This window comes from Schistocerca americana, chromosome 4, assembly GCF_021461395.2.
Source record: "Schistocerca americana isolate TAMUIC-IGC-003095 chromosome 4, iqSchAmer2.1, whole genome shotgun sequence".
Taxonomy (NCBI): domain Eukaryota; kingdom Metazoa; phylum Arthropoda; class Insecta; order Orthoptera; family Acrididae; genus Schistocerca; species Schistocerca americana.
Genome location: NC_060122.1, coordinates 477480099 through 477490720, shown reverse-complemented (window position 1 = coordinate 477490720; position 10622 = coordinate 477480099).

Here is a 10622-nt window from a genome sequence, read left to right as displayed (position 1 = left end):
CTTTCAATTCTGGTACGCATTATATGTTAACCATCTTTCCTCTTAGTGTACACCTATTTTTATGAGGTTTTCGAGCATCACTCACCATTTTACGTTGCAGAAAGCTTTTTCTGTGTAGACAATGATTACAACATGAGTCACAGATTGAACAGTCTACTCACATAAATAACAGGCAGTAATAATTTGTGCAGATATGAAATCAAATGGTCACATACGCACGGTCGTAGGTAAGGCATGTGGCTGACTTTGGTTCATTGTCAAAAGATTGGGAAAACGCACTCAGCTGCAAAGTAGACTACTAGGATTTGTGCGTCCCATCTAGGAATATTGCTTAAGTGTATGTGACCCAAGTTGACTGGGGGTAACAGGGGATGTTGAACACATTAAATATAAATGGTCACAAAGTTATTTGACGCGTGGGAGAGTGTCACAGTAATGCTGAAAAAACTGAATTGGCATATGCTTGCTGATAGATGTCAATTGCCTTGTGGAATGCTATTACAATGTTTGAAGTACCACTATTAAGAGAATAATCTGGAAATATACTTCAGTTCTCCACCTGATGACATGATATGGGCATTGAGGAGAAGGTCTGATTAATTATAACACACACACAAAGGTGTTCAAGCAGTCATTCTTCTCGCATTCAATATATCTTTAGAGGGAGAAGAACACAAAATGAGATACAATGCTAAGTATCCTCTTCCGTGCCGTTTATTTCGCTTTGCACGTTATGCATGCGGATATAGATGCAGAATTAGAGGCACGTCCTTATTGTCGCTCTGAATTCGGTGGCAACATATTATGTCACGGAATCTGCGAGAAACCAATTGTGGTGGTATACCATGACAAGTCATTAGCTCTCGGCAGCCGTCCGAAATGCAAGGACAGTGGTGTGCACATTTTCACGATGTCGTGCAAGATGTGCTTAATAGGACTGAGTCCATGTGGTCAATGGACTGACAGCAGTAGGAGATTGGGTGCACCCTCGTGTGCATGCAGCGTTCTTGAACCATTCTGAAACAATTAGAAGGCTTTAAAGTACTGTATCGTCTCCAGTGGTTTTCGGAGTGCCTGTTATGTTATTGACATACACCAAAACCTACAGAAACTTTTTCCTAGTTTTTATTGTCAGTTTGAGATGTTCCTGTGACCAATTTAACCTCTCAGTCGTTTGAGGTGCATTGACCAGTGGGGGTGTACCACTTATGGCACAGCCTGCATTGTTTATAGATTTCCCCTCTTGCCCTCCCTGTATCCCCCTGACGTACCCAACTGCCCCATATACAACATGGTTGAAGTTAAAAAAAGATGGGTATTTGAAATTTGCCAGGGTTTTCTCCCTCTCCTATGATGTGACTAATATGACAGACCAGATGATTTGGCATATGCCTAAGACATCAGAATACCAGATGGCGATTCCATATTGTAGACTTTGGGATCTGGCACAACCTATTCCGTCATAATCCAAGATTTCAATCAAAGATGGTGGATCTGAGAACACAGGGGGCAGCCTTACATCAATACTGGTGCAGTCTCGATAGTTGTCAGGTTTTCCTCCAGCTCTATGATGACACATTCAGACATAATAGCACAGTCTCCATGGTTGTCAGATTTCACAGCTCACTAGAGTGGCCTACATTGCTGCAAGGTCACTTGTGGTAACTATAGAGTCTGTTATTGAGTTTAAAATTCTTTTACTCCTCTCCAATGACACTAAAGCTCATCTGCTCTAAGTCCAGTTGTGGCATACTTGAACAATTCCCTCCTCCCCCAACCCTTTGATGTGACAATTAAAACAATGAGAAACTCAAGATATGATTGCCCTATGGTTGAAATTACGTATTGAGAATAGAATACAAACAATTATTACATCTTTATGTAAGAAAATACTGGGACTACTCCAGTGACACTGCCAAAGCCATCAGCCACCTCACTGCACTGAAGAGAAAAGCTCAGGAACGCTCAACGCAAACTGCCGATTTGGTTGCCTAAAGTGAAGTGTCTCGTTGTAGTTCCCATTTCCTCCATTAATGTATTATATGTGTTGGCGGTGCAGTTACAACCTATGTGATGTAATTAAATATGGAGCTGCAAGTTGAAAATGCAAAAAAGCCCTTAAATCCTTATCCACAATGAAAAATGTTGGGAAATTAAAAGTTCTCCTAAGCTTACAATGAACAGTAGCTCACTCATAGCTTCTGCACGGGAAATTCAAATAATCACAGAAGCATATTCGTCCTCCCATGGAGGACTTTCGCAGTACTAATAGCTCAGGAAGAAAGACAGTGATTTGGTTCTATGCTTATAAAATTCATCACAGCAAATATGTGTGCAGGATGGACAGCAGCTACTAAAACAGGAAGTAACCCGTCTTAGTCATTGCCAAACAGCAGTTCTGTTGTAAACTCATCAAACACACACACACACACACACACACACACACACACACACACACACACACACACCATGAATGAAACACATTTGAGAATCAAGCATGCAAGTCGAATTGTAACCCTCAGACTCCACACAAATGTATATGAAAAAAAACTACATTTCACAATAGTAACGGTCTGAAATCTAGTTGTGTGCATTACAACAAGAAAAAACAGTGACAGCAGTAGATACAATTTGGGGTCACCACCCCACCCCACCCCAATCTCAAAACCATCGATCAATTATTACGGAAATTGGATGTAAATGCAATATTTTGTTAGTAAAAATGAAGTACAAGTATTTACTATAAAAACTGTATATAAAAGACGACTAATAATGAAGTTTAGTACACAAACAGTTTGCTACAACTTGTAATGTCCATATGGTAATGTATCTATTTTATTTTCCAGAACATATCTTTTGTCATCATGAGGACTCAATGCTTTTTTGTTTATTTCAACTATATAGATTTCATGTTTTTCACTTTGAATCATATTAATTCTTCTGTACTGTTCTCTGTTGTTAAATAAACAATCTTTATAATCTTCTAAGCTTATTCTATTTTTACAATACATTTCTTAACTCCTTTAGATTTTTTTTTTTTTTACTTTATCACCAACTTTATAAGCATACATTTTTGCTCTTAAACCACAGAATTCTTCCACTATTTCTCCATTGCATTCATCTTTCATTTTTCCTACAACTTTCTTGTTTACTTGTGGAATATTGTAAATATTATCTGTTGGATAATCACTTGTATCAAAGTAAACAATCATCGATTTCATGTCTTCATAGAAATCATCTGTTTTTATATTGTAGATATAACTATCTGTATCTTGATAACACAACTCAATATTTTCACCATATTTTGGTTTCATTACTCTATAGTGAAAATCATACATCAGTTCTTTAGATAAATCGAGTATACTCATTCCTACGTAGATTCGTTTATTAAGTACGATTTTTGTCTTATTCATATGAATGGCAACAAGATTCTCATTAAATATAGTTCTTTGTTTGAAGTTTGGTTTAGCTATTAATTTATCACATTTTTCATCATCTGAAACTAACTTTATATCCACTCTGTCTCTTATATTTTCCATGGTCTTTCCGAATACTGAATTATTCATCAATTTGTAGAAATCCTTTTCGAAATCGTTCTTTGATTGCATCCTCGTTTGAGTATTTAAATCTATATATTTCTTCAACCAATCAGATTGTTTAAATTTTAATACTCTGTGTATTTTTGTTATTTTCACTCCCAGAGATAAATACTGTTTGAGATTTCTGTAGTGAACTACATAATTATACTTGTCATTTAGAGTAGTCAACAATTTGCTTTCTTTAGTGTTAGATACAATTTTATTCTCAGGAGCTAATGGTAAATCTTTATGTAAATCATGCAATTCTTTTGGATATTCTAGATCCACTTCGAAAATATATCCGATTTTAGCAGTATCTGAAATTTCACTTATTTTCGCACAATCAAAATTATTTGGTTCATCCCATTTAAATCCACCATACGGTAAATTTTGACTCATAGCATAACCATATAGATTATTTCACTTTTTTCGCACAATCAAAATTATTTGTTTCATCCCATTTAAATCCACCATACGGTAAATATTGACTCATAGCATAACCATATAGATTATTAGCATCGAGATACTTTAAATAATTTGATCCTTTTTCTTCATCATAATCTTTGATATATTTATTATTTGCCTTAGCATATCTTTTACAGCATTGTGATATTCCACCTCTAATTCCTTTTTCAGCCATCAAAATCATATCATAATCATGTAATAATTGCATCCCAAGATAATCCTGGTGCTGTATAATACCATGCTGGATCTAATTCATAAGCTTTCATACAGGTTTCTCTAAAGTTTTCAAATACATCAGCTAACAATAGAACATCTGTTTTAAGATATAAATCATGATATTCACCAAGATTTTTTATGTTGAATTTATTCCAAACTAGTCTTGCAGGTTTATAATCTTCATCACTTATGTCACAGTCATTAAGTTTATTGTAAAATTATTCTTGTTGTGGAAGTTGTGTTTCTTTAAATTTATTCCAGCTATCCATGTAATCATAAGCATATACACCTTTTCTAATAACTAGATCTACTTTATCTTCTGTAAAGAACATTTGGATATTTCTCATTTGATCTTTTTTCAAATTTGATAAAAGTTTGTCTAACAATGAAGCCATGAACCTGAATGTATCTAAGAACTGCATCTTTAAGATGTTTGTTTGCGTACCAAAACTTACATATTTTTCTTCATTATTTGGAATCAGATCTATTTCCTTTTCATCATAGCCAAGTTCTTTTACTAATAAATGTGAATCATATCCTGATATATCATGGAGATATATTGGAACAAACAGTGGTAACTGATAATTCAAATTACAATAGCTATGTGCAGCACCTCTAAATAAATCAGTTAAATGATCATGATCACGAACTTTTTTAATGTTATCTTTTAAGTAATTATTAAAATCATCTAATTTCGTTCTGTTAAGTTCTAATAATCTTATATATCTTTCAATTGCCTGTTCATCAGTAATATTCTCATTTCCTAATTGATCATTGAAGTATTTTATTTTATTTTCTAAATCATCTTTATAGTTCATCAAATTAGAAGGTAATTCATTTAATCTATCTTCACAAATGTGACATATTTCAGCATTAGAATATGCTTTTTCCTTTTCTTTTATTAGTAGCTTCATTGGCTCTATTTGTGAATACATTTCACCTATCTCTTCAACTTCTTCCTTAATCATTTCGATAAATTTACTTATAGCATCTGGTCCTCTGTATACAACTGGATCTTTATAATATCCATGAGCATACTATATATAGTAGCAAAATCCACATGGTTCATGTTTTTGATATTTCATTGTATATGATTCATTTGGATTTGGTTGACATGTATCAGTTTTCTCCAACAAACTCTCAAAATCTGCATATATCACAAAAGGAACTTTCATAGTATTTTGATATTTTTTAAAATTTATTTTATCTCCTTTCTTTGGTAGTTCTACTTTCAGTGGTTTATTTATTAAGCAATCTGGAATATGTATCTTCAATTTATCTTCAGAATTGAAATGAAGTAAACACATATCACAGATGAATTTGGATTCTTTATGTTTTGAGATTTGGGCTGAAATAAATCTTTAATCCAACAATAATGAGAATTTTCATTATTTTTAAAATATAATAAATGTTTTTCCTTCTTACATTTTGAAATTTTTAATGGATACACTCGGTTTTTTTCATGAAATGAGTAAATTTAATAGATATACTCAGTTTAGGTTCAATTTTTGGAATATTATCAATTTCAACAGGAAACGAAATATTAGGTAATTTTTCTTCAAGCTGTATCACAAATTTTTTATAATTACTTGTTCTATCTGGATTTTTACATTTATGTCTATCTACTGGATTTAATGTGGAAGCTATAGACCATAGAAAACATTTTTGATCATTATTTTTTACATAAATACATGCTTGCTTTCGTTTTATTTTTTGTGGTAATTCAATGTAAGATGATCCTCTTAACAGAACATATTTATTAATTCCTAATTGTAAACCAATAATTCTATTTACTGTCCAACCTGAACCCCTAGCTTGAAAATTTGACATTTTTGTTAAAATTTCTTTCTTCCCATATTCAATTTTTTTATTGAATCCTTTGCTGTAATTACAGTATAAGTTTGTGTTTGACATCCAAATTCTTGAAGTTTATTATTCGTATGCGTTCTGTACTCACAAAACAAATTGAATTTGTTTTCAAACCATTATGTAGTTATAAATAATCTTTAACTATTTTCATAATTTTTGGTTTCACTGCATTTAAAAAATGTTTCAGCTCAACTGAATTTATATTATTTACGAAATTTATGGTTTGTAATCTTTTCTTAAATGCTGTATTAAATAGATAATGTTCAACTGTTTTTCTATCTCTTTGTTTACCAAATACATTCGTAGAAAATGGAAATATTTCTTTCAGTGGTTTAGATTCTATATTTTGAAATATTTCATCATCAAATTTGTAGTAGTAGTTTATATTAGGTAGCCAGTTTTGTCTTGAGCTAGGTGGATAAAACAATTCATCCTGAAAGGGAAATTCTTGTAATGTAATTAAATTAATTATTTCTGCTTTCTTTAAATTACTATAACCTTTAATACCAATATTTTTAAGGTATGTTTTGAGTTGTTTAATATTCATTGTAGATAACTCCAATTATAAGGAAAAAAATTTTTAAGAGTTTTTAGTATTTGTAATTTTAGATATATGTTTTTTATTCAATTAATATATTTTACAACTAGATATAATAATTATATAATTATATTTTAATTACATTTCATTAAAGTATTATTTTACTATTACCTTTAATATTTATTCCATTAATATATTTTAATAATTTAGATATTATAATTATTCAATAATATATTTTTCTTATCCCTTATATATATACAAAGTAATAAAATTATATATTTGACTTACCTTATTACATAAAATAATATTCAATTACTATATTTTAATAAATATGGGTATATCAATTTCCTCTTAAAAAATATATCTCATAAATGGATAACCTAAACCTAAGAGAACTAAAAGCTAAAGGTAAACAATTAGGACTAAAAGGCTATTCTAAAATGAAAAAACAACAAGTAATAGATCTCATTAATAGTAATAACAGTAATAATCAAGTGAATGAACCAAATGATAGAGAACAACAACTAATTGAATTGATTCATCATATGTTTATAGTCATGGATTTTAAAGCATTATATAAATTGTATCAAAGTAATGAAACATATGCTGAAATGGTTGTTGATTACATTAAAAATAAAAACCCATTTAGTTACTTTAAATGGGATATAATTTCATGCCATCACGGTTTATCCATAGATTTCATGAAAACATTTCATGATAAAGTAAATTGGTACAGGATATCAATTAAACAAAATTTATCTGATGATGCTATATGAACATTTCATGTTAAATTAAATTGGGATGAATTATCAGCATATCAAACATTATCAGAGGATATAACAAGAGAATTTCAAGACAAAATAAATTGGAATAGAATATCATATCATCAATGTTTATCTGAATCATTTATTAGAGAATTTCAAAATAAAGTACATTGGATGTATATATCAAGCGAACAAGTGTTATCTGAAGAATTTACAATGGAATTTCAAGATAAAGTACATTGGAAATATATTTTAGAAAAACAAAACCTATCTGAATCATTCAGACAAAATGTAATATCATCTTATGTAATAATAGAAATATCTGACGATACTGAATGTTTGATATGTTTATTGGCTGATGATGGAGTATTTGTGAAAACTAGATGCGATCATGTGTTTCACAAAGAATGTGTTGATATATGGCTAATAGAACATGATACATGTCCTATGTGTAGAACTAATATTAAAGATATAAATATATAATCAAAAATAAATGCATAATCAAAATAATAAAAAATACAAAAATATATAAAATAAAAAAATAAAAAATTATAAAAAATAAAAAATAAGAAATATAAAAATAAATTAAATATAATAATAAACATTTTAGTAACATATATAGTAATAAACATTTTAGTATTATATAGAATAAGTACATACATGTACTAATAAAATAAATGGTTGGGAATTTATTTCCACAATTGATAATCATATTATTGATTTATATGTCAATGATGAGAACGAATATATCAAGATAGAATTTTTTAAGTGTATATAAATGAGGATATTTCTACTGCTATTATTAACTAAAATAATAATTGCAGATGAGAAGAGTAAAGCAATAAAGTATTTAAATGATTATGGTTACTTGGATATTCCAGATAATGAAAATAGTAAAGTAAGTGATGATGCATTTAGAGAAGCATTAAAGTTATTTCAGTTAACATATAATCTTGAAATAAGTGGTGATTTAAGTTATGATACTTTAAATTTTATGAACATGCCTAGATGTGGTGTAAAAGATGAATTTGGTAGCTATAGAACTAGTTTGTATCAATGGAATAAGAAACATATCAAGTGGCATTATAAAGGTGCTAGTAAAAAAGTATTACATGTAGCAGAAGCAGCATTTAATTTATGGCAAAAATATATTGATATTCAGTTTCATCCTGATAGCAATAATCCTGATATCTTAATTACAAATAAAAGACAAAAACATAGGTTTGAAATTAGTAAAAATACCCATTGTTCAAGAGATTTAGATGGAACAGGTAATGTGTTAGGACATGCATTTTTTCCAGATATGAATTATAATCCTGTAGAAATACATATGGATGATGATGAATTGTGGTACTTGGAAATTGATGGAAATACACCACAATATCAGACGAATCTATTTGAAGTGTTAGTGCATGAAATTGGTCATACATTAGGTTTACGGCATTCCGATGATTATGGTTCGATAACGTGTGCATACTATAATGGATCACATTTAGAATTATCTCAAGATGATAGTGATGCTATTCAAAGTTTATATGGTAAAATATCACAACAAACTACTACACCAAAAATAAGTGTAAAAATACCTACACCATCTACACCAATTGAACCAACTGAATCATTATCTGAAATTAAACATTTCGATCACTTACTGTTCGCAAATGGAATGTTATATACATTTTATCAGAAATGGGTATGGATTGGTGATAATATGAAACCGAAATTAATATACAATTGGTTAAACTTCCTACCACAAGATTTACAAAAAGTAAATGGGATATTTCAAAGACCTGGTGGTGAAGTTGTAATATTTGTTGACAATATGATCTATATGATGAATTTAGATACATTGAAATTAATTTCAGGATATCCAAAACCTTTATCTAGCACAGGATTACGTAATAATTTCAAATTAAATGATATAGTCAACACATATTCAGGTATAACATTTTTATTCTTTAATGAATTTTTCTATGCTGAGTTGGATGAATGTAATTTTAAATATAAAGTATGTGGTATAATAAGCAGACAATTTTCAGGATTACCAGCAGGTATAACTTCAGTATTTAGGTACAATAATGGAATATTGTATTTTTTCAAAGATGAGACATTTTATGAATATAATGAATTCACGAAGAAGGTAATAAGAGCAGGTACAACTGATTTGTCGTTACTTGGAATAGACTGTGAAATAATATCAGGACTAATAGATGTACTAAACAACACATTACATAAACTTGAATATTTTTCTACTATATAAATGGATACTACCAAAAAGTGTAGTCAATGTAAAAATGAAAAAAATATAAATGAATTTGATACTGATAAATTTCGAAAAGATGGTCATCGCAATATATGTAAACAGTGTGCCTTTTATTATACTAAGAGGTATAATGGTATTAATAAGGATAAAATGTATGAAAAAGTTACATTTGAATGTGGTAGAAGTGTAGCTAGGTGTAAACTTAAACAACATGAAAAATCACTAATTCATAATAAACTCACAAAATAACATTATCCTTATTTACCCAACTATTATGTGAATCATCAAATCCTAACAATTTTACAAATACTTTTATCACCTTTTCTTCTTAACACTTTTTCAATAAGATATACGTCTGGATATTTTGTTTTCTGTAGTTCATGTTCATAAAAATTTCCTTTAATATCTTTCAATTTGTATGTAATTGGATATGAATATATAACATCATCGATTTCAAATAATTCTGTAGACCAATTAGCAGTATATCCTTTTTCAAATATTCCTTTTAATTTGCTTATTCTAACTTTATCACCAATAGAATATTTTGTTTTAGTTGGATGTATAACAGTTACATTAGGTTTATAATTTTTATCATTAACATCAATTGGTTTCATTTTTATAGTTTGATGTATTGTATTATTATATTCATCAACTAATTTTGAGACAATTTCTATCCACTTAGCCTTTAAGGCTAAATTTTTTCCACATTTTTTCTTTTAATGTCCTATTGAATCTTTCTACAACAGATGCTTTTAATTCACTAAATGTTGAATAATGATTGATATTATATTCTTTCATTAGCTCTTGAAAAGCTTTATTATAAAATGCTTTTTCATTATCTGTTTGTAAATTTTTTGGAGTTTTGTATTTAAATATTTTTTCAAAAGCATCAGCCACATTTTTACCTGATTTATCCTTAACTGGATTAG